This window comes from Somniosus microcephalus, chromosome 3 (assembly GCF_052327205.1).
Source record: "Somniosus microcephalus isolate GS21.2 chromosome 3, FLI_Smic_1.0, whole genome shotgun sequence".
Classification (NCBI taxonomy): Eukaryota; Metazoa; Chordata; class Chondrichthyes; order Squaliformes; family Somniosidae; genus Somniosus; species Somniosus microcephalus.
Window position 1 is genome coordinate 255,059,630 of NC_140989.1, and position 26,384 is coordinate 255,086,013.

Below are 26,384 nucleotides of genomic sequence, written 5' to 3' on the forward strand. Positions count from 1 at the left end.
AGTAGAAGGATATGCAGATGGGGTTAAATGAAGAAGATGAGGAGGCTCATGTGGAGCGTAAACACCGGCATAGACCAGTTGGGTCAAATGGCCTGTTTCTGTGCTGTAAATTCTATGTAATTCAGTAAATTCTCACTTTGCTTAATTCAAATGTTTTTTTTGTACCAAAAGAACAAAGGCTTCAAATGATCAGAAATAGACTGCAGTGTGGCCCTTTGTGGTGGGTGTGAGTAGGTCTGTTTTTTTTTCCACATTTACTGTTTTTTTAAATTCTTTATTCAAGTACAACAGTACTTATACAACTCATCAATTACAAAGTAAATCCATTATATCCATTGACCACAATAACAAAAGAATAAAGCCTTAAAAACCAGCTTTATGGTTAACAATATAAATGCAAAGATAAATTTTTACAAATAAATCAATAATATTTACAGTACAAACTACCACTATTTCAATAAACCAAGAAAAAAAACCCCGTATCACGCCAGTCCTACTGGCATCGTTTACCCATTCAATCGGTGAGTAGGTCTGTTGGGTTAGTTTTCTACAACCTTCCAATGACATGCATTAGAGCCAGTCCTTAGGAGCTCAATCGTGTCCTGTTTTATTCATGCCAATGGGGATGGTACTGAGCACAGTGCCACTAGGACAGCTACAGGCCTCCTCCCTCCCTCCACCATCACCTCCCCCATCCAGCCAAGCAGGACGCCTCCAAATCAAAAATGGGCTTCCTATTCAAATATAAATTTTGCATGGGTAAATATTGAAATGAAAATTTGGCAGAATGAAGCAGTTCAAGCAAACCAGGGAGCTCGAGAATGTCATGTTTGTCGTTACAAACAATTATTTTTACTTGCAGGAAAAGTCCATGATCCTTACATGGCCCTTACTCCACAGAAACATTCCCAGTTCCCCCTCCGGGTGATTACGCGACAAATAGGAAAACTCAACTTGTGACCAAACGTATCCCACGGTACTTTATTAACAATCATTGCTTGGCTGTACTGCGCCCCGCCATGGTCAAATATATTTCAGCACAGCCAAAGGTCAAATAGTCTATCGAAACCCACTGTCAAGGCTCACACAAGAATAATGACCATTTCAACAAGGCACCAGAGGGAAACCCAAGGAACCATACCTGAGGCGTCAATGCGTTCAAGGTCAGAGTGGAGCAGAGAAAATTGGTATGAAAAAAACCAAAAGGCATTCAAATACAGCCTGGAGGAAACCTGGTGTGAAAGCATGGTCACAAACGTACACTTTAAACGCTGCCACCTCATTAATCAGCAGTAATTACTAAATGTGCTAAAAGCCGCTATAAATGTGAAATCTGAGCTTCTCTGGTGTTTGTTTGCTACATTTTGAATTATTTATTTGCAGCCTCTGAGGCGGAGATAAAAAGTATATTTGCTGCTAAATCTTCCAGCCCATAGCAAATTCCTAACGACCAAGCTAACAGCAAAGGGTCAAAGGTTCCTCAGTAAATATAAAGTTGATAAGCCACAATTTTACCCCCAGTAGCTCAGTGAGTACAAGGTATGAGGTGGTACTGCACTATTCAGATCAAGAAGCCCCCGCGTTTGGTCCCAGTTTTCTACTGAGTTAACCAACCTCATTGTGGGTGTGAGTGCTACAATTGGTCCCAGCAGCCCCAAGCGGCAAAGTCGAAAAAGTGGCAGGGTTCAGGCTTGCTGTGCACAGTGACCACTGTTGAAAGTGCTCATGTGTGGCTAACTGGTTGAGGGTAGAGACAGAATTGGCTCTGATACCACCATCGCGGAATAGTCCAAGGAGCCCATTTCCGAGACCGTTACTGTCCCGTTAACGCCGATTTTGCCAAGCTAAAATCATTCTCAATGTCACTCTCCCACGATGTGAGTCAAATAGTGTAGTGTCCGCGTAGCAATAACACACGGACTGCAGGAGAACAATAATTGTTGTGTATGTAATATGTGTGCTACTTTGAACCTATGGACAGGACTGCACTACTTGTTGGGCGTAGTGATACGCAGTACCACTCCTGGCCATAGGGGTATAAATAGTACTGTGGGTACTGATCTCCCCTCAATTCCCGCCTGTGGGCATGAAGTAAAGACCTACGTATAGTCCCTACCTCCAACCAGTAAAGACCTGTTTTATTGTTACTGATTAAGTCTGAGTATTGATTACTTGAACAACTCACAGATTTAACACTGGCGACGAGTCTGATTCGGACCCTGCGGCAGTCACTCCACGGCAGCTTCGTCCACAGCCAGGACGTTGCAGAGAGGTTTCCACCCTCTCCACCCCACTGGAAGACATCCTGACCTCGGAGCCTCCATCGGCGACCGTCAGCTTCTTCTCCAGCTTGGTGGTGGGTAAGCCGTTGTCTGAGCCGGGCAGCGACGCGACAGGCAGTCGACCGCGTTGGCCGCACGAACGGGGCTGGGGGAGCTGGAGGAATAGGGCGCGAGAGCCGCTTCGAGCGGGAGGCGTTTCAACAGAGCGATCGCATCTCCTGATAAGAGCCGAGAGCCGCTTCGCGATCCAGCGATCGCATCCGCTGATAAGGGCCGCACTCGGGCGATCGCGGCGAAGATAAGGGCCGCACTCGGGGGCTGAAGGGAGACGGCGTTGGGGGACGGGTGAAGACCGCCAAGCGCGGGAAAACCGCCATTTTGTGGGCGGAGAACGACGGCAAGAGCGGGAAGCCGCCATCTTGGATAGCAGTAAAAAAAAAAAAATCTGAGAAATTGCAAATCTGATAAAGTACTACAATGCCTAAACATGGGAATATTAGCAACTTTGATAGTGACATCGAAGATTGGGCCATATATGTTGAACGAGTTAAAAATTATTGTAAGGCCAATAAAATTCATGAGGCTGATAAAGCACTAACATTATTAAATTTAATGGGTGCGAAGACATACGGGCAATTGAAACACCTGTTATCACCAGATGAACCGGCGGATAAGACGTTCGATGAGATTGTCACTGTCCTGAAAGATCATCTAAACCCCACGCCGCTGATGCTAGCGGAACAATTTAAATTTTACGACAGAAGGCAGCTACAGCATGAAAGCAATGCTGAATATTTGCTGGAATTGCGTAAATTAGCGAAATATTGCCAGTTTGGAACGGGACTGACAGAGGCACTTCGAGACAAATTTGTGTGTGGTTTATTTAAACAGGATACACAAAAGCGACTGCTCGAGGAGAATGAGCTGACGCTTGAGAAGGCGGTCACTATGGCAGCAGCACACGAAGCCGCAGCGAGAGGCACGGCAGTAATGCAGCTACGGTCACCGGAGCTCAGTGCACACAAATTGGGTGTGAGTTCTGGCAAATGTTATCGTTGTGGAAAGACAACGCATGATCAGAACCAGTGTTGGTTTAAAAACCAAGAATGTAGAACTTGTGGTAGGCTTGGACATATAGCTAGAGTATGCAGGTCAGCGAAGAAGACCAGCAACAAGAAGTCACCGCAAGGGAAATACGCAAAGGTACACAAGGTGGCCGAACAGGAGTCCGATTCAGACGCAAGCAGTATTGAACTGGCTAGCTTAAGCTGTAATGAACTGGCTAGCTTAAGGGTACTCAACGTTGGTAAGGGTGCAGACCTCCAGACAATTTGGGTTACTCTTCAGATAGAAGGAGTCCAAGTAAAAATGGAATTGGACACTGGATCGGCATTGTCGGTCATGAATAAGAAAGATTACAGAAGGTTATTCCAACATATTCCCCTACAGGATACGGAGATTATATTGACAACCTACACGGGGCAGAGAGTGTACCCCATCGGGACAATAAAGGTTGCAGTGGCCAACAAGGGCGAAGGAAGTCAAATAATGGACTTATATGTGCTACCGGAGGGAGGTCCACCACTACTAGGCCGGGAGTGGTTTAGAAACATAAATATGGACTGGCATTCGCTAAAAGCCATAAAGAGTGAGAACTCGGTGCAGATAATCAGCCCAGACTCTAGAACTGATGATGGTAAGACCAACCCATGTGCAAAAGACAAAGTTTCAGCACAGAATTCCACTGAGCAACAACAACATAGTTTAACAGAGAATTCTGAGTCTGTCAAGTCTACTGATATGCACATTTTTGAGGGACACTGGGCTCGAACTCAACTCCATTTCAAACTACAACAGCAATTAGAACAAATGCTTCGCCGTTGTGAGCAAGAGTTGAATGCAACGAAAGAGTTCTTTGATATAGAGTTGGAGAATCTGGAAAGACAACAGAAGCAGCTGATGGAGAAAATGGAGCAGGAGCACACAAAACGTCTGATGTCAGAGGAGTTAATGGTCAGCCAACTCCTGCATATGCTGAAGGACAGGACTCTGAAATGGGAAAAACTTGAACACGAACTTCAATATTCAAACGAAAGGGGTTCGGAGCTCTCAAAGGTTATTGGAAGAGCTGAGGTGGCAACACAGACTGAGATGACTGCAACAGAGCAGCCCTTGGATGCCAAAAGTACGCTGACTCACGTCAATGTAGAACAACAGACCGCTGAAACAGCTGCTCCAGTAGAGGGATTGAATAGTCCGATCAATCAATCTCCAAAAGAAGTTGAAGTAGTAAAATCTCAAATGAGGTCATTAGTAAACGACTTGCTGAAAGCCCAGAAAAAGCTGGATGAAGAGGTACGCATGAAGAAGTCTCTTCAGGAAAGATGTCTGGACTTGGAACAAAAGCTGGCTAACGCCCAGCTGGGTATGGAGGAAATAGAAGACCCTCTCGCTGGCCTAGATCAGGACGACACCGAATATTACTATGTCCTGTCCTGCCCAACTTGTAACTTCGACTCCCACCATACAGAAATCATGGAGGAGCACCGAAAGTCTACGGAACATCGGGAGAAGGTGGCTCTACTACGGAAAAAGGAGGGAGAGAAGGAGGAACTGCGCATGCAGCTGGCAGCTGACAGTGGAGCCCAGAGAGTCTCCAAGAAGCAGAAAAGGAAAAGTCGAAACAGAAGATGACCCATCTGAACCATTATTACCTCTACCAGATCACACACGTGGTCCCTCCGAACGGAGCCAATTCAGTTCGGAAGTTCAAACTGTTAAATCCATGGAAGGACTATTGAATGAGTCACTCCAGCAACGTGAACTGACTCCACCACAGAGATTGAATCTGTGAACTGTTTTCCGCAGAGACTGAATCTGTGATCTGTTTTGACATGAAGTTATCTATGTATCTATGTTATTCTGTTATGTAAACCTGAAGTTATATATGTATATATGTTATTACGTTATGCTAAATGGGGAGATGACTGTAAAGCTAGGAAGGGAGGAATGTTGTGTATGTAATATGTGTGCTACTTTGAACCTATGGACAGGACTGCACTACTTGTTGGGCGTAGTGATACGCAGTACCACTCCTGGCCATAGGGGTATAAATAGTACTGTGGGTATTGATCTCCCCTCAGTTCCCGCCTGTGGGCATGAAGTAAAGACCTACGTATAGTCCCTACCTCCAACCAGTAAAGACCTGTTTTATTGTTACTGATTAAGTCTGAGTATTGATTACTTGAACAACTCACAGATTTAACAATAATAACAGGTATTTACTGAACAGAGGGTATGCTTAAACTGAAAGTACAGAAGCCTGCTATGGCTTTATATACAGGTGTGGTCACTGCCGGTACTGCAGTATAAAATCAGTTCTCTCTTAAAGGTACATACACAACAATTCCTCCCCTTTTAGATAAACAGTACATAACATTCATTTAACAACTAAATAATAACTAATTACAATTACAATTTTCTCTGTACTATATACATCAACTGAAATAATCATTTATAAGTTCAGTCTTTGAGGAGGCTTCCTGATCCTGACTGGATAGCGCCTTTCTCGAGTATCCTGTTCTTGCGGCGGAGTCGATTCTGGCTCATTGTCATTGGTTGGTTCATCAGCTTCCAATACCACTGATCTGAGGTAGACGCAATCTGTACTTCGGGTTCATTACCAGGTGCACATGCTCGTGGTATGGGTTTGGCTTGTTCCTGTGACTCTGGAATCTGGGCAGCATGGCATCTCACGATGCTCTCTCCAACGTCCACTGTGTACATTAGTGGTCCCTGCTGTGTGCATATCGTTCTTGGCTGCCATTTTTCTGTTCGGTAGTCGCGGGCCAAGACTGGTTGCCCTATCTTGAAGCTCCTCATTGGCTTCTCATTGATGTGCTGGAATTGCTTATCCTCAACATCTCGTCTTATGTTTGGTTTGAGCAAATCCAGGCGACATCTTAGCCTTCGGTTGAAGAACATTATGGCTGGAGCTTGGTTGGTGACTGCATGTGTCGCATTCCGGCAAGCAAACAAGAAATTATCCACCTTGTGTTGTAGTGGTATGTTGTCGTTATACATCGCCTTTATTGCCTTTTTAAAGGTCTGAACAAACCTCTCAGCCAATCCATTTGTGGCTGGATGATATGGGGCAGATGTGTAATGTTTCACCTCATTATTCCTCAGAAACCTCCGGAAATCCTCGGACACAAACTGTGGTCCATTGTCGGAGCAAATCTGTTCTGGCAAGCCATTCCTGGTGAAGATGGTCCGTAGGACTGCAATAGTTTTCTCCGTGGTGGTGGAGGACATTTTGATGACCTCTGGCCATTTCGAATGTGCATCCACGACGATTAAAAACATTGAGTCCATAAATGGACCAGCAAAATCAATGTGTACCCGTTGCCATGGAGATGAGGGCCACTCCCATGGGTGTAGCGGGGCCTGTGGTGGAGCGTTTTGGACCTTCTGGCATCCTGTGCATCTCTTGGTAATATCCTCGATTTCTTTATCGATTCCCGGCCACCACACAAACGCCCTGGCTAGGCTCTTCATTTTTACCCCTCCCAGATGACCCTCATGAAGCTCATTGAGCACTCTATCTCTCAACTTGGGTGGAATTACCACTCGGGATCCACACATCAAGGTCCCCCGGCACACTGACAGCTGTTCTCTCCTTGGCGAGAATGCTGGCAACAGTGAGTCGCCATGTGCTGGCCATCCCTTCACCGTCAAATCATAGACCCGAGAGAGTGTCGGGTCATTTCGGGTTTCCTTCTCTATACTTGAGTTTGTAACAGGTAGACATTCGACTATGGTCGAATGGAATATCTCAACAGGGTCCACTGCAGGTGCTTCCTCCACCGTAGGCAACGGTAGGCGCGACAGCCCATCAGCGTTTCCATGCTGTTTTGTACCCTTGTACTCTATGTCGTACTGATGTGCCCGTAGAAAAAGTGACCATCTTTGCAGCCGTTGCGCTGTCATCACTGGAACGCCCTTCTTTGGGTTAAAAATGGAGACCAGAGGCTGATGATCAGTCAGTAGGGTGAATTTCTGCCCGTGCAGATAGTGATTGAACTTCTTCACCTCCCACACCAGGCTGAGGGCCTCCCTGTCAATCTGGGCGTAGTTACGCTCGGCTGAGGTTACCGAGCGCGTCGCAATGGCTATTGGCCTCTCAGAACCGTCAAGGAATTTGTGTGACAGCACCGCTCCAATGCCGTAGGGAGACGCATCACATGCCAACCGAATCGGTAGTGTTGGATTGTAGTGGGCCAATACTTCTTTTGAAGTGATTAGGCATTTACATTTCTGAAAGGCACGCTTACACTCATCACTCCATTTCCATGTTACTCCAGTTTGCAGCAGGGCGTTCAGTGGGTGCAGAATTGTAGATAAATTCGGCAAGAACTTATGGTAGTAGTTCACCAACCCAAGGAACGACCTCAGTTGCGACACATTTTCCGGTGCTGGAGCCTTGACTACTGCCTCAATCTTGTCTGGGGACTTATGCAACCCTTCCTCATCAATCATGTGGGCACAATACGAGATTTGTCTCCTGAAGAACTCGCATTTGGGGCGGTTGGCTCGTAGCCCATATTCTTGTAATCTAGTGAGCACCTGCTCCAGGTTGGCAAGGTGTTCACTGTCATTTTCGTCCGTAACCAGGATGTCGTCCAAATAACACTGGGTCCCCGGGATCCCTTGCAGGACTTGTTCCATCACCCTCTGTCAAATAGCCGGGGCTGATGCTACCCCAAATACCAGTCGATTGTACTGGTAAAGACCTTTGTGAGTGTTTATTGTGAGGTATTTCCTAGATGCTTCTTCCACCTCCATTTATAGATACGCTTGGGCCAGATCAATCTTTGTAAAGCGTTTCCCTCCAGATAGTGAGGCGAAAATATCTTCTATCCGTGGAAGTGGATATTGTACTGTGTGCAGGACTGGGTTCACAGTTACCTTGAAGTCCCCACAGATGCGAACCTTCTTCGGCTCCCCAGGCGTGCTGCTCAATGATTTCTTCATTACAGGAACAATGGGTGTGGCCCACTCGCTCCAGCCCACCTTGGACAGCACACCCGAACGCTCCAGACTCTCCAGCTCTGCTTCAACGGCTGGGCGGATCGCGTACAGTACCGGTCTGGCCTTAAAAAATTTTGGGTTTGCGTTATCTTCGATTTTTATCATTGCCGTTACTCCTTTTAGAGTCCCAAGTCCTTGTTGGAACACCTCTTTTGCGTCAGTTAGAATTTTTGACAGTCGTCCAGGTGTGACGTCGTCATCCTTTTTGTCAGTCATAGTTAGCGCCTGAATAGAATGCCAATCCAATTGTATTTTTCGGATCCATTCACATCCCAATAATGGTGGTCCTCCATCTTGTAGTATATATAGATACAGTTTCTGTGTTTCCTTGCCATTGTATTTAACTGGCACCCTTATTTTTCCTCTGGGGTAGACTTTTTGCCCCGTGTATGTCTTCAATACAATGGACGTGTCCTTCAAGGATATGTGTGAGAATAGCCGCTCATAGTCTCGTTGATTCATGACAGTTAGGGCTGATCCTGTGTCCAATTCCATCTTTACTTGGGACCCTGCTATCATGAGGGTGACCCAAATGGTTCGGCGATCCTCCTTTGCGATCACGTTGTGTAACTTTAGACAACTTAGTCTCCTGCTCCCGGAGTCATTATCACTCTTCTGATCTTCTGAACTACTGTCTGTCATTTTTTTTACTTTCTTGTACTTTTCCTTAGTAGTTCTTTTAGTGTTGGTTTTCTTTCCCGACCTGCAGACTCTGGCTATGTATCCCATTTTCCCACATTGCCTGCATATTTTGTCCTTAAACCAGCAGTCCTTCTGATCATGGGTTGTTCTGCCGCAGCGATAGCACTTTTCTGCTCTATATGCCATTTCGTTAGCACTGTATTCTTGTGGTTTCTGTTGTATTTCCGCAGCTCCCCGTGCTGCTGCTTCGTAGGATACTGCCACGCTGAAAGCCTGTTCTAGCGTCAGGTCCTTTTCCGAAAGTAGTCGTTTCTGGGTTCCTTCACTCTGGAGCCCGCAGACAAACTTATCCCTTAAGGTGTCTGCCAGTCCTGCTCCGAACTGGCAGTGCTTCGATAACTTGCGTCGTTCCGTAAGATAGTCAGCATTGCTCTCATCTTTGCGCTGGTTTCTTTTATGGAACTTGAATCTTTCTGCTATCAGCAGCGGTGTAGGGTTTAGGTGTTCCTGTAAGATATTAACAAACTCTTCAAAACTTTTCTCCATTGGTTTAGCTGGGGTAATTAAATTCCGCAATAGGCCGTACGTTCTCGCGCCCATCAAATTTAATAATACCGACGCCTTCTTTCCATCGGCCACCTCATTTGCCTTGCAGTACACTTCAATTCTTTCCACATACGTGGTCCAGTCTTCTACCTCGTTGTCGAAAGCAGTGATACTGCCACTTGTAAGAGCCATAAAAGCTTAAGAAAATACTTTAAAATATTGGTTAAATAGCATAATACAGTTAATTTACCTGACTGACTTATTGTATTAAGAAACCCCCTATTTTCTTGCTACAGTAGTATAGTCCGAGACACCCCCTTCATTCTTGCCACAATGGTACAGTCCCTAAGCCACACATGGTATGCAGCCATTTTACAGTTTAAACTCCACGTGGCTGAAGGAGGCAGAAGTTGTGAGGTTTGGAGCAATACAGTTTTTGACCATGTTCGTTTATACGTGTTTGCTTTGTAATTCCGTTTGTGAAGTGTTATAGTAAACAGTTTAAAAGACAAAGCTACGTTTGGGAACGTTTTATTTCGACACGCGTCTACTCGTTGTTAACAGCCCCACAGCTCAGTGGCTGCCTGTTTGGAAACTAAGAAGCGCCACTACACCACTCTTCGGCATCTTGGGTGGTTTAAAATGGCGCCACCCGCGCTTTTTCGTCTTCCCCCCAATGGATTAAAATGGCGCCTCCCGCACTTTTCCTTCTTCCCCAATGGAATAAAATGGCGCCTCCCGCGCTTTTCCTTCTTCCCCTTGCTGCCAACGCTGCTCCTAGCATTCTACAGGGTAATGGCGGTGACCCGTGGCTTCAGCGCGTCTCACTTTTCCTTCCCCTCGTTTTATTTTCTCTACGCTGCCCGGTTCTTGAGCACCGACCGCGCCCTGTGCGCTCCACCCTCTCTCTCTCTCTCTTTTCCTCCCGACGACGCTGCATGGCCCCTTTGCAGAGCCGCTCGATCGAGCTCGAGCCCGCCGCAGTCCGGAAGGGTCGGCGCACTACCTGCTACCAGCACGATTTGCTGGAACACCTTGACTGGGGAGGCAAGCCCTGCTCTCCACAGCCTCCCCTGCAATTCTCCGAACTCCAATGGATCACTGGGCGGTTGCCCGCGGTCGATGCCCGTTGCTCTGACTTCGACCTCCAAGGAGCTTCTTTTCAGGGAATGATCCCCGTGAGGTGATGCAGTACTGCAGGTGAGTTCGAACCTGCTCGTCGCCAATGTAGTGTCCGCGTAGCAATAACACACGGACTGCAGGAGAACAATAATAACAGGTATTTACTGAACAGAGGGTACTCTTTTGTTTGGACCCAAAAAAAACCCAATTGGACTGTAAATAAACAAAAGTTCAACTAAAACTTAACAAATCAAATTAAAATTTGGTTTTCCGGGTTGATAATGCACTCCAGTCCCCGCGGCGCCCACCGGTCGTGGAAATACTCAAGCGCGCCGGCGGACACCGCGTGCTCCATCTCCAGGGCCACCCGGGCGCGAACATGGCCGCGGAAGAGAGGCAGGCAATCTGGCTGGACGACCCCCTCGACCGCCCGCTGCCTGGACCAATTGATGGCTCTTTTAGCCAGGCCCAGGAGCAGGCCCACAAGGAGGTCCTCCAACCTGTCCACTCCCCTCCGCACCGGGTGGCCGTAGATCAAGAGCGTGGGACTGAAGTGCAACCAAAAATCAAGGAGCAGCCCCTTCAAGTAGTGAAAGAGGGGCTGCAACCTCTCACCCTCCATATAAAAGTGAAGCACGGACTCCTCCAGGCCGCAAAAAATGCAGGCAGCCTGGGAGTCCATGAACCTACTTAAAACCTTATTGCACGGGACCGCTCCGTGCAACACCCTCCAGGCCAAGTCCCTGATGGAACAAGGGAGGACTCCCGCGTAGAGAGCCCTCCATTGGGGACCTCCGCCACCGCCAGTCGGCAAGACGCCACTCCAAGGCGTGTCTGGATGGTAGATGAAGATGGCAAAGTGGAGAGTGTGCAGGAGCAGCCCGTACAGGAAACCCCTCCGCGCGGAATGAAAAGGCACGGAGGGTATTTCCTCGAGACGGCTCAAGTTGTGAGGCGCCGGTTCCCGAGGGGAGTTTCGGCGCCGGGCGCCGATGAGGAATTCCGTCCGAACGGGGGTAAGCTCGGACGGGATCGCCCCACGTGCTTGAGCCGCCTCGATACACCTAGTGGAGTCGGGGCCCAGTGCCGCTTTCACCGATTCGATGGCTTCGACCGTGAGCCAGACGTTGGCCCAGGACAGGCGCCGCGCCAGCTCCTCCGGCGCCATCCAGCCCGCTCCTCCGCCATCGAGCAGGTCCCCGACTCTGGTCACCTTGCCAGGCACAGCCCTGCCCTCCGCCAGCCGCCCGAACCCGCGGTCGTGGAGGTGCGGATTCCTGAGCAGCGGCTCCCGAAGGAGAGCCGCCGCTCCTGACGGGGGAGAGCTCCGCCTGGAAGCGACGTAGTTCCAAACCCATAGCAGTTCCTGGTAGAAGACAGGCAGCTCCCGCAGGCCGGCACGCCTGCAGCCCACTTTCACAAACAGGAGCTGCGTGTCGTAATTGAGGCCGTGCAGCTGGCGGAAGAAATACGTCGCCAGCGCACACCATCTCGGAGGATTCTCGAAGTACAGGTATCTCTGCAGCATCTGAAGACGGAAAGTCGCAGCCTGGGTGCGAAGGCACACCAGCGCCTGACCGCCCTCCCTAAACGGGAGACACAGAACCGCGGCAGAGACCCAGTGCTTCCTTTTGTCCCAGAAGAAGTCGATGAGCTTCTTCTGCATCTTGGCGACAAACGCAGGGGGAGGGATCAAAGTGACCAACCGGTACCACAACATGGCGGCCACCAGCTGGTTTATTACCAGCGCTCGACCCCTGTAGGACAACACTTGGAGCAGTCCTGTCCAGCGTCCTAGGCGAGCGGTGACTTTGGCCTCCAGCTCTTGCCAGTTCGCCGGCCAGGCGTCCTCGGCAGGGCTAAGGCAGACTCCCAAATAGAGGAGGTGCGTGGTGCTCCAGGCGAAAGGCCTGAACTCCTCCGGCAGGGAGTCCACCCGCCACTGACCCACCAGGAGTCCAGAACATTTCTCCCAGTTGATCTTGGCGGAGGATGCGTCCTCCGCAAGTCAGCGGGATCCGTGACCGTGAGAAGCACGTCATCGGCGTAAGCCGAGAGGACCACCTCCACGCCCGGCCCTTGTAGAGCCAGTCCCGTCAACCTCTTCCGCAAGAGGCGCAGGAATGGCTCCACGCAAACAGCGTATAACTGTCCGGACATGGGGCATCCCTGACGCACCCCCCTCCCGAAGCGAAGGGGCGCCGTCAAGGACCCGTTAACTTTAATCAGACACTCTGCGGCGGCGTACAGAAGTCGGATCCGGGCGACGAAATGCGTCCCGAACCCGAATGCGCGCAGTGTCCCGAGGAGATACTCGTGATCCACCCTGTCGAACACCTTCTCCTGATCCAGGGAAAGGAAGGCGACCGACAGACCAGCCCTCTGGGAGTGGTGGACCAGGTCCCGGACCAGATGGATGTTATCGTGTGTTAAGTATGTGTATTGTATTGAACAATTAACACAAAGACTTAAACGTATAACTCAAACAGGTCTTTACTGGTTGGAGGTAGGGACTATACATAGGTCTTTACTTCATGCCCACAGGCGGGAACTGAGGGGGATCAGTACCCACAGTACTATTTATACCCCTATGGCCAGGAGTGGTACTGCGTATCACTACGCCCAACAAGTAGTGCAGTCCTGTCCATAGGTTCAAAGTAGCACACATATTACATACACAACATTCCTCCCTTCCTAGCTTTACAGTCATCTCCCCATTTAACATAACGTAATAACATATATACATATATAACTTCAGGTTTACATAACAGAATAACATAGATACATAGATAACTTCATGTCAAAACAGATCACAGATTCAGTCTCTGCGGAAAACAGTTCACAGATTCAATCTCTGTGGTGTAGTCGGTTCACGTTGCTGGAGTGACTCATTCAATAGTCCTTCCATGGATTTAACAGTTTGAACTTCCGAACTGAATTGGCTCCGTTCGGAGGGACCACGTGTGTGATCTGGTAGAGGTGATAATGGTTCAGATGGGTCATCTTCTGTTTTTACTTTTCCTTTTCTGCTTCTTGGAGACTCTCTGGGCTCCATTGTCAGCTGCCACAGCTGCCAGCTGCATGCGCAGTTCCTCCTTCTCTTCCTCCTGTTTCCGTCGTAGAGCCAGCTTCTCCCGATGTTCCGTAGACTTTTGGTGCTCCTCCATGATTTCTGCACTTTGGGAGTCGAAGTTACAAGCTGGGCAGGACAGGACATCGTAATATTCGGTGTCGTCCTGAGCTAGACCAGTGAGAGGGTCGTCTATTTCCTCCATACCCAGCTGGACATTAGCCAGCTCTTGTTCCAAATCCAGACATCTTTCCTGAAGAGACTTCTTCATGTGTACCTCTGCATCCAGCTTTTTCTGGGCTTTCAGCAAGTCGTTTACTAGTGACCTCATTTGTGATTTTAATACTTCAACTTCCTTTGGAGATTGATTGATCGGACTATGCAATCCCTCTACCGGAGCAGCTGTTTCAGCGGTCTGTTGTTCTACATTGACGTGAGTCAGCGTACTTTTGGCATCCAAGGGCTGCTCTGTTGCAGTCATCTCAGTCTGTGTTGCCACCTCAGCTCTTCCAATAACCTTTGAGAGCTCCGAACCCCTTTCGTTTGAATATTGAAGTTCATGTTCAAGTTTTTCCCATTTCAGAGTCCTGTCCTTCAGCATATGCAGGAGTTGGCTGACCGTTAACTCCTCTGACACCAGACGTTTTGTGTGCTCCTGCTCCATTTTCTCCATCAGCTGCTTCTGTTGTCTTTCCAGATTCTCCAACTCTATATCAAAGAACTCTTTCGTTGCATTCAACTCTTGCTCAAAACAGCGAAGCATTTGTTCTAATTGCTGTTGTAGTTTGAAATGGAGTTGAGTTCGAGCCCGGTGTCCCTCAGAAATGGGCACATCAGTAGACTTGCCAGACTCAGAATTCTCTGTTAAACTATGTTGTTGTTGCTCAGTGGAATTCTGTGCTGAAACTTTGTCTTTTGCACCTGAGTTGGGCTTACCATCATCCGTTCCAGAATCTGGGCCGACTATCTTCACCGAGTTCTCACTCGTTATTGTTTGTAGGAAATGCCAGTCCATATTCATTTTCCTAATCCACTCCCATCCTAGTAGTGGAGGACCTCCTTCAGATATCACATATAAGTCCATTATTTGACTGTCTTCGCCCTTGTGGACCACTGCAACCTCTATTTTCCCGATGGGGTACACTCTTTGCCCCGTGTATGTTTTCAATCTAATCCCCGTATCCTGTAGGGGAATATGTTGGAATAACTTTCCGTAATCTTTCTTATTTATGACCGTCAATGCCGATCCAGTGTCCAATTCCAGTTTTACTTGGACTCCTTCTATCTGAAGAGTGACCCAAATTGTCTGGAGGTCTGCACCCTTACCAGCGTTGAGTACTCTTAAGCTAGCCAGTTCATTACAGCTTAAGCTAGCCAGTTCATTACTGCTAGCGTCTGAATCGGACTCCTGTTCGGTCACCTTGTGTACCTTTGCGTATTTTCCTTGCGGTGACTTCTTGTTGCTGGTCTTCTTCCCTGACCTGCATACTCTAGCTATATGTCCAAGCCTACCACAAGTTCTACATTCTTGGTTTTTAAACCAACACTGGTTCTGATCATGCGTTGTCTTTCCACAACGATAACATTTGCCAGAACTCACACCCAATTTGTGTGCACTGAGCTCCGGTGACCGTAGCTGCATTACTGCCGTGCCTCTCGCTGCGGCTTCGTGTGCTGCTGCCATAGTGACCGCCTTCTCAAGCGTCAGCTCATTCTCTTCGAGCAGTCGCTTTTGTGTATCCTGTTTAAATAAACCACACACAAATTTGTCTCTAAGTGCCTCTGTCAGTCCCGTTCCAAACTGACAATATTTCGCTAATTTGCGCAATTCCAGCAAATATTCAGCATTGCTTTCATGCTGTAGCTGCCTTCTGTCGTAAAATTTAAATCGTTCCGCTAGCATCAGCGGCGTGGGGTTTAGATGATCTTTCAGGACAGTAACAATCTCATCGAACGTCTTATCCGCCGGTTCATCTGGTGATAACAGGTGTTTCAATTGCCCGTATGTCTTCGCACCCATTAAATTTAATAATGTTAGTGCTTTATCAGCCTCACGAATTTTATTGGCCTTACAATAATTTTTAACTCGTTCAACATATATGGCCCAATCTTCGATGTCACTATCAAAGTTGCTAATATTCCCGTGTTTAGGCATTGTAGTACTTTATCAGATTTGCAATTTCTCAGATTTTTTTTTTTTTTACTGTTATCCAAGATGGCGGCTTCCCGCTCTTGCCGTCGTCCTCCGCCCACAAAATGGCGGTTTTCCCGCTTCTGCCTTCTTCCCCAGCGGTTTTCCCGCGAAAAATGGCGGCTTTCCCGCGCTTCTCGCTCTCCCCGCCCACTTCAATGGCGGTTTTCCCGCGCTTCTCGTCGCTGACTTTCAGCCCGACTGCGGCTCTTATCTCCTGTGCGATCGCTGGTGCGCCGCCCGCCCGAAACAGTTCTCAGCCCTTATCACCGGTGCGATCGCTGGCCCGCTAAGCGCCTCCCGCTTGAAGCGGCTCCCGGCCTCTGGCTCACCCGCTCGGCGGCTCTTGCTCGCTCCCTCCCGGGCTCTGGCTTACCCGCTCGCGCCCTCAGTGTCTGCCGACGCTGCGCCTTCCAGCCCGAGTGCGGCCCTTATCAGGGATTTCGATCGATTGCCCTTCTACCTCCGACTTCCCCCAGCCCTGTCTTTGCAGCCAACGCTGCTTGGCTTACCCACCACCGAGGTTGAAAAAGCTGCAGGATGTCTTCTGTCCTCCCGTTTTCAGTCGTTGATGGAGGCTTCAGGGTCCTAATGCCTGTCGCTTCCAGTCGCTGGAAGCTGTCAGGATTTCTGCTGCCCTTCAGTTTTCAGTGGGGTGTTGAGGATTGGAACCTCTCTTCAACGCCCTGTCTTTGGACGAAGCCGCTGTGGAATAACTGCCGCAGGGTTCGAACCGACTCGTCGCCAGTGTTAAATATGTGTATTGTATTGAACAATTAACACAAAGACTTAAACGTATAACTCAAACAGGTCTTTACTGGTTGGAGGTAGGGACTATACATAGGTCTTTACTTCATGCCCACAGGCGGGAACTGAGGGGGATCAGTACCCACAGTACTATTTATACCCCTATGGCCAGGAGTGGTACTGCGTATCACTACGCCCAACAAGTAGTGCAGTCCTGTCCATAGGTTCAAAGTAGCACACATATTACATACACAACATCGTGGATGGTCCGGCCTGGGACCGTGTAGGACTGGTCGGGGTGGATCACTGAACAGAGGGTATGCTTAAACTGAAAGTACAGAAGCCTGCTATGGCTTTATATACAGGTGTGGTCACTGCCGGTACTGCAGTATAAAATCAGTTCTCTCTTAAAGGTACATACACAACAAATAGAAACTCATCGAATGATTCATGTGTCCTTGTTGTGCACATAAAAATGATCGCACAGCAGCATCATCTTTATTGGAAGACTAACGCTGAAGTAAATTGCTGGCGAATGGCGCTCATTTTTTTCTTTGAACTCCAGCCCATACAAGTCAAGTCCACGGCTCGCTTGCTGTGTCTCTCATCACTCGAAAAGGTTAAGATGCCTGAAGGGATGTCAGTGTCGGGACTTTATGAATTTACAGCTGTTTTTCTCACAGCTCCTTTCCTATCAGTTCACTGAATTTTATGGACATGATTCTCTTCACTGTCTTAGCGGCAGGTGAACAGACCCCTCTTACTGCACCGCCCCCCCCCCAAAAGGTTAATGAACTTGAAGTCAACTGGACACCAAATGTTTCAGCCTTTTCCAGCCAGAATGATGCCTCATACAAACTTGAACTTCAAATCTACATCAGCTAGTATTGTGTTTTTTTTTACTACTATTGAATGAATAAGGTATGATTTTATCTCAAAGGGATAAACATGATGTTTAGCTTTCACATTAGAGAGAGAGAAAAACTATTTCCGCTGGTTGGGGAGTCTTGGACTAGGGGGCATAGTCTAAAAATTAGAGCCAGGCCTTTCAGGAGTGAAATTAGGAAACACTTCCACCCGCAAAGGGTGGTAGACGTTTGGAACTCTCTTCCGCAAATGGCAATTAAGGCTAAGTCAATTGTAAATTTTAAATCTGAGATTGATGTATTTTTGTTAACTAAGGGTATTAAGGGATATGGGGCAAAGGCAGGTATATGGAGTTAGGTCACAGATCATCCATGATCTCATTGAATGGCAGAACAGGCTCGAGGGGCTGAATGGCCTACTCCTGTTCCTATGTTCCTGCACCACGATTATTTTTCGTGGCTACAACCATCATCCTGAACTTAAATTGCTGCCTACTAAAGCCAGTTAAAGTACACAGTTTTACATTGGTGTAAAGTGGTTTTAGCTTTTCTGAGCAATCGTTCAAAAGCATCCACATTCTTTTACGACTATAAATAATACCTGGGGGAGGGCAAATCGGCTTACTGTAAAATCTCTAAAACAGGTGTTGAAAAACCAGTAATGTTGTTCTCACAGATTCTGATTAATCTCTCCCCAACATCTTCTGCACTGTTTTCACGTCAGAGACTTGGGGCGCGATTTTGCCAGCCCCGGGGAGGCGGGTATGGAGGTGGGCCTGCTGGGAAAATGGCAGAATTTGGGGGCAGGTGCCAAACCCGCCCCCAAGCCATCTTCCCAGGAGGCGGGTAGCCGTCCCGCGACGAGTCCCGTCTCCTTAGAGGCAGGAAGGGATTAAAGCCTATTAACTGCCTGTTAACAGGTAGTTAACAGGCAGAAAATAGGCTTATCACCATTTTGCCCTCACAAGTGCGGGCTTCCCGAAGGCTCCGAAACCCGCCAGGTCAGCGAGGTGAGTAGTGGGTTTGCGGGGGTCGGGGGTCGGGGTGGGGGCGGGTGCAAAAGTGTGCTGTGAATGTAAGTGGTGGATGCAAGAGTGGAGAGGTGAGTATCTGAGGTAAGTGCAAAGTGTTAGAAAAAGTGTACTTACCTTTGTTTCTTCCTGCAGGCTTCAGTCGGTTGTTATGCGAAGAGTCTCGGACCTCCGGGTTGGAGATGACAGATGGCCGTTGCATTCTCCAATGCAACAACCATCTCATTTCTGCAAAAGAAATCTGTTTGATGAGGTTTTGAATTCAAGACCTCATCAAACTACAGAGAATGTCAGTGTTTGACAGCTTCACAGAGCTGTCAAACGATGACAATTCATCTGGCAAAAATTTTTGACAGATGAAGCATCATACGTTGACGTTCTCTGCAATCGGCTTTCCCTTAATTGGCCTGCTAAGCCCGCTGGGCAGGCTTAACGAGGTCAATCAAGGGAAAATAGCGTGGGTTGGCCAGAAGTTGGAGGCAGGACTAAAACCCGACAAGTGGGAGTCCTGCCTCCATAAGCTCCCCATTGTCAAAATCACCCCCAATGATGTTAACTTTCACCGTCATGTGCCATGCATTCAGATCCAGGCTACATTTATACCTTAAGTGCAATGTTGGTGTGAAGCCAGACCTCTTAGCACCGACATTATAGTTGTAGTGTGAATATACCTTTAGAAATGACAATTCAACCTTCAGAGGGAAAGAAAAAATTCTAAGCAATAATGTGTAACAAAAGCTGCAACTTAAACTGATAATCAACATATTGGGTTGCTTCATTATGTAAAAGGTGCTATATAAATGTAAGTTTTTTTATATACTAATGAAAAGAGTATTAATTTAAATTAGCTAGGACAACTGAAGCTTTCAAGACTGAGATCGATAGAATTGTGTTAGATAAGGGTATCAAGGTGTATGTAGCTAAGGCAGCTAAGAGGATTTGAGGTACAGATCTGCCATGATCTAACTGAAGGGTGCAGCAGGCTCGAGGGGTTGAATGGCCTACACCTGTTCCTATGTTCCCGAATCTACATTTGGGTTTAGGCCTTGAACGAATACATAGAATTATAGAATTTTACAGCCCAGAAAGAGGCCATTCAGCCCAACTAGTCTATGCCAGTGTTTATGCTCCACACGAGCCTCCTCCCACCCTACTTCATCTCACCCTATCCGCATATCCTTCTATTCCTTTCTCCCTCATGTACTTATCTAGCATTTATGCATCTACGCTAATCGCCTCAACCACTCCATGTAGTAGCACGTTCCACATTCTAACCACTCTCTGAGTAAAGAAGTTTGTCCTGAATTCCTTATTGGATGTAATAGTGACCATCTTATATTTATGACCCCTAGTTTTGGACTCCCCACAAGTGGAACATGTTCCCTATCAAACCCCTTCATAATGTTAAAGACCTCGATCAGGTCACCTCTTTGTCTTGTCTTGTCTTATCTAGAGAAAAGAGCCCCAGCCTGTTCAGTCTTTCCTGATAGGTATAATCAGTTCTGGTATCATCCTTGTAAATCTTTTTTGCACCTTCTCCAGTGCTTCTATATCCCTTTTGTAATATGGAGACCAGAACGGTGCATAGTACTCTAAGTGCGGTCGAACAAAGGTTCTATATAAGTTTAACATAACTTCTCTGTGTTTGAATTCTATTGCTCTAGAATGGAGGGACAATACAGGTTTGTCCATCCACAATGTTGTGTGTTGGGATCGTAATGCTCATTTTCTTACAGTCAGTCTAAGCCGAGGACCTCATTCCCATGTCACACTATATTGCACAAACCCTAGGCCCTGGTTCACGATCTGTTGCTGTGGCACAGCACTGTTACGGCACCCTGTAATTTCTAACGGAGAGTCCAGACAGTCTTCCTGTAGTTCCATGACCTCACAATTGTATGAAGACAACTGGATGAAACTTCGTGAAGACAGATTACTAATTTTTACATTTTCATCCATACATTTTCAAAAGGCTTTCGATAAGGTCCCGCATAAGAGATTAGCATGTAAGATTAAGGCACATGGGATTGGGGGCAAGGTATTGACTTGGATAGAGAACTGGTTGGCAGACAGAAAGCAAAGAGTTGGAATAAACAGCTCTTTTTCCGAGTGGCAGGCAGTGACTAGTGGGGTACTGCAGGGATTGGTCCTTGGACCCCAGCTATTCACAATATATATTAATGATCTGGACGAGGGAACTAGATGTAATATCTCCAAGTTTGCAGACGACACAAAGCTGGGTGGGCGTGTGTGCTGTGAGGAGGATGCCGAGAAACTCCAGTATGATTTGGACAGGTTGGGTGATTGGGCAGAAGCATGGCAGATACAATATAACGTGGATAAATGCAAGGTTATCCACTTTGGTGTCAAAAACAGGAAGGCAGATTATTATCTGAATGGCAATAGATTGGGAGAAGGGGAAGTGCAACGAGACCTGGGCATCTTTGTGCACCAGTCGCTGAAAGTAAGCATGCAGGTGCAGCAGGCGGTTAAGAAGGCAAATGGTATGTTGGCCTTCGTAGCGAGAGGGTTTGAGTACAGGAACAAGGATGTCTTGCTGCAGTTGTACAGGGCCTTGGTGAGACCACATCTTGAGTATTGTGTGCAGTTTTGGTCGCCTTATCTGAGGAAGGATGTTCTTGCCATGGAAGGAGTGCAGCGAAGATTCACCAGGCTGATACCTGGGATGGCAGGAATGACGTATGAGGAGAGATTGGGTCGATTGGGCTTGTACTTGCTGGAGTTTAGAAGAATGAGAGGGGATCTCATCGAAACTTATAAAATTCTAACAGGACTAGACAGACTAGATGCTGGAAGGATGTTCCCGATGGCCGGGGAGTCCAGAACCAGGGGTCACAGTCTAAGGATAAGGGGTAAGCCATTTAGGACAGAGATGAGGAGGAATTTCTTCACCCAGAGAGTGGTGAACCTGTGGAATTCTCTACCACAGAAGGCAGTCGAGGCCAATTCATTAAATATATTCAAGAAGGAGTTGGATATATTTCTTAAGGCTAAAGGGATCAAGTCATATGGAGAGAAGGCAGGAACAGGGTACTGAATTTGGATGATCAGCCATGATCTCATCGAATGGCGGAGCAGGCTCAAGGGGCCGAATGGCCTACTCCTGCTCCTACCTTCTATGTTTCTATGTTTCGTCGATTTTGGGATCCAGATACTAATATTTTTAACATCTCCAACTTTACTAATCCTCAAGATTTTCTATGAAGCTTGCAGCACAGGAGTGACACATTTAAGCAAGAAAGCACCCTCGTTCCCAGCATCTCCCAGCCCCCATTTCTCCCCCCAGTACAGCTCCCACCTTCATGCCATTAAGTGCTGAAGATTGAGCGCATTTAACGCACGCTTGTTGTTGTCATCCACTGCCAAATCTGGTTGGACCATGTCCGGAATTCCAGCACTTCCCTCTCCGCCATTAAATCCCTCAATTATGCCAGGATCATCTTGGAGGGTTGGAACAACCTACGACTCCTTTTATCAGCAATCTTCCTCCTCAAACCCCCTTCTCCTGCTTCTTCCACTTTCACCTTTGACACCGAGTTTCAGGAGCTCCTAGATTTCTTTATGGCAAAGGCTGAGACTGAGCCACGGCTTCAGTATCATCTCCTCTTCCCAGCACCCCTGCTGCTGACCAGCTGCCAACCCTCAATTATATTAACCTGACCATCCGTCACCTTCAGCTTCTCTTCTATCTCCCCCTCCCGTCCTTTCCAAGCTCGTATCTTCTATGGGGCTCACCTCCTGCCTCCTTGATCCCCTCCCCTCCCCACCCAAATCATAACCACTCCACTACCTTTTCTGGTCCCAGTGCACCCCAACACTGTTAATAGCCCCCACTATTCAGGCATTGGCGCTTTGCCTTTCAAAACTGCTGTCATCACTCCATCCTGAAAAAGCCCATCCTTGACCAATTTGTCTCCTTCAACTACTGCCCAATCTTTAACCTCCCTTCTTGTTTAAAAACCTTGAGTGAGTCATCCTCTCTCTCGCAACTCCCTGTTTGAATCCTTCAGTCCAGTTATTGTCCTGCCCACAGTACCGAGTAGATATAGGGCCCTGTGAGTCAACTCTCATAAAAGTAGGACTTTCAAACCGCTTAAGGGAGTGTCTGATGCCATTGAACACGAGAAGCAGTTTACAGCAGACCCAAATTTGTAATGTCCTCTTTGTAGGCGCCTATTCTTTCCCCTCCATTAATTCCATATCATCTAAAGCTCTGCCACTCACATCCTGTTCCACACTAAGCCCTGCTATGAATCCTGCCACAGTCTCACCCCATTGTGGAAATCTCTACACAGCACTGAAAGCAGGGTCAAAGCTGAAACCAGCCCCTCAAATACACAATGTAGAATTCTAAACACCTTTCTTTGCTTCTGTAGTTCAGGACCTCAAACCCAGCACCAAGCTCATGGTCGACATGACCCTCCTGTATGCTTCAGAGACATGGACCATGTACAGCAGGCACCTCAAAGCACTGGAGAGGTACCACCAACGCTGCCTCCGCAAGGTCCTGCAAATCCATTGGCAGGATAGGTGCACCAACATCAGTGTTCTTGCTCAGCGTAACATCCCCAGCATCAAAGCTTTGACCACGCTCGATCAGCTCCGATGGACGGGCCACATTGTCCGCATGCCCGATACGAGACTCCTGAAACAAGCACTCTACTCGGAGCTCCGGCACGGCAAGAGAGCCCCAGGTGGGCAGAGGAAATGCTTCAAGGACACCCTCAAAGCCTCCTTGAAAAAGTGCAACATCCCCACCGATTCCTGGGAATCCCTGACCCAAGACCACACAAATTGGAGGAGAAGCATCCGGGAAGGCGCCGAACACCTCGAGTCTCTTCGCTGGGAGCAAGCGGAAGCCAAGCGCAAACAGCGGAAGGAGCGCATGTCAACCCAAGCACCCCACTCACCCGCCCCTTCAACCACCGTCTGCCCCACCTGTGACAGAGACTGTAGGTCCCGCATTGGACTCATCAGTCACCCGAGAACTCATTTTTAATGTGGAAGCAAGTCATCCTCGGTCCCAAGGAACTGCCTAAGAAGAAAAGTTCCAGGCACACCCTCCTCCTATCTATTGTCACTATGATGGTGGGAACTTAGAACGAGATTTGGAACAAAAGGAATCTGGGACCAAGCAAATATGGGTTTTTAATTTAATGAACCACTATTCCCTACTGAACCAGTTTACAATCGTGAAGTTAAACTAGTTCATCATGGTTTTCTTAACTGTTTAATTCAATGAATGAAGGAAGGTCGGTGAAAAAATAACCTGGCGTTCTAACTATTTCTCTAGTAATAAGCCAGCACCTCACCTGTGTTTCTGCAATTTTTTTTCTGAAAAGTTCCACAGTACCTGGATGATTTAAATAGTATTTGTTAGAAAACGTCTCATGGCAGTTCGAGTTTTATTCGTGCTTGTCAGTAAACTTACTCATTCTTTCAAGCAGAACATGGACAAAGCTTTCAGTATCCTCTTGCAAGGACTGCTGGGCCTTCAGGGGCACTGGGAGATAGCCGTAGTGCTCTCTGTTACATATGTGCATCTGGATGTCTAAAACAAAACGGAAAATAAAAATTATTCAGCATTTGTTCTGTTAGAAGCATGACCTTTTTAAAAAAAACTGTTCCCAGGATGTGGGTGACAAAGGCGAGGCTGCATTTATTGCCCATCCCGAGTTGCCCTGAGAAGGTGGTGATAGGCCTCTCCTTGAACCATTGCAGCCCTCGTGGCGATGGTGCTCCCACAATGGTGTTAGATAGCGAATCCCTGGATATTGACCTAGCGACAATGAAGGTATGGCAACATAAGTTCATGTGCATTGATGCCTTCCTAACTAAGACAACATGGAAGTAAATCTACTGATGCTGCACTCTGTGCTCAACGGAAGTGGTGCTTCATGAGGCAGTGGTCAAAGAATTTTCACTACAGAACTGTAGGCCTATCCTAGACCCATGCACCTTTAGTTGAATTTAACTGATAGACTGAGGCACAATCCAATCAAGGCGTCCCTCCAATAGAAACTATAACAGTGACCTGATTTTATAAAAATAGGAATGCCCATCCTTACAACACATAGGGGGAAATTGCAGTATTGCAGGCCTTTCTCCCCTTCTTAAAGGGGAGGGGGCTTGCGCAGTGCGACCCAGGGCACCGCTGGGCCACCGGGGATTGGAGTGGCAGCAAAAGAGCCCGGCACTCAAGAGAAGTGCCGGGCTCATGGAGCACAGCCGGCACTCCGCGGGGGGGTGGTGTTCAGGAGGCCAGGAATGGCAACAGAGGCAGGTGCTGGCAGGCAGCCAGCAACAAAAATGGCTGCCTGGCACCTCGCCTTTAATTAGCGCCGCCCTGGCTGCAGGTAGGCCCCCCTGACCCCGTCGGACATAGCGTCCAGCCGTAAGTCAGGGGGCGCTACCGAAGATCGCGGCCAGGGCGCTGTGCACGGTGATAACATCATCACCGGTGGCGCAGCACCGCGGGGCGCTAACGGTTACCGCCGCCACTAACCTCCCACTGAATTTCACAGGAGGTGTTGGCGGCGCCGCGCCCGGGTGCTAGTTGCTTTGCGCCCCATTAGAACCCTCTTAGGGCTCTAACGGGAGGTGCAAAGCAACCAAATTTCTCCCCCATAGTACCCCTCTGGCACAATAAACATATAGATAGAATAAAGAAAGACTTTCATTTATATCACGCCTTTCATGACCTCAGGATGTCCCAAAGCGCTTTACAAATAACACATTGATTTTTGAAGTGTAGTAACTGTTGTAATGTAGAAAATGCAGCAGCCGGTGGGATCTCCCCTACTCTTCTTCGAAATAGTGCTATTGGGATCTTTAACGCCCACCTGAAAGGGCAGACGGGGCCTTGGTTTCACGTCTCATCTGAAAGAGGGCACCTCCGACAGTGCAGCCCTCCCTCAGTACTGCACTGAAGTGGCAGCTTAGATTTTGTGCTCCAGTCTTTGGAGTGGGAATTGAACCCACAACCTTCTGACTCAGAGGCGAGACTGCTACCAACTGAGCTAAGGTTGACACCTGTTGCCAATTACTTTTGCCACATAATTACAGACAAGTACATTCATATATCAGCCTGATATTAGTTTGCTCCGCACTAAGACAGAGTTTCAGCTGAACTGTTTTCTGAAAAATGGCTGATTGGCAAACGCTTTTAAAAATGGGTTCTCAATAGTACTGGTGTAATTAAAAAGTAATTAATTGGCTGTAAAGAACTTTGGGATGTCCTAAGGATGTAAAAAGTGTTATATAAATGCAAGTTCTTTCTTATCTTTCGATCAGTTAGAGTGGGAAGAATGCCAGCCTCCATTGACATGACTACCCCTCCAAAGGCCATTAATGAGCCAGAATGGCTGATCAAACAATGCCCTGATGTACAGTATATCTGCCTGGCCAAGTATTGGATTACTGAGCCTGTTACAAATGGTTGACATGGCTCCAAACCTCCATTACCCGGCGTGTCACCTTGGAGCCACATCAACCCCATTTATGTCGCCCTTCCCCCCAAGGAGGATAGTCAATGGTTGGTTATTAGACAACTGGCAAGTTTATGTTTGAGGCAGACAGCAGGTTTTGGAAGGTCATCACAAGTATCATAGGGGGCTGTGCATCATCATCATCCTGACCGCAGCATGGACACATATCATATCCCATCAAATGGTGGCTTCTCCAGTTGGAGGTGCAGCAGTCCTTCAGCTGCTGCTTGTCTCTCTGTAAATCAGCCATGGTAGGCTTCAAATGCCTGCAGATGTGAATGCGAGTTCT

The 26,384-nt window shown here is 47.8% G+C and overlaps 1 pseudogene; it reads right to left on the reverse strand.

The window, feature by feature from the left end:
- LOC147121852 (procollagen galactosyltransferase 2-like) overlaps positions 1–26,384 on the reverse strand; it is a 156,940-nt pseudogene that overhangs the window by 45,545 nt on the left and 85,011 nt on the right.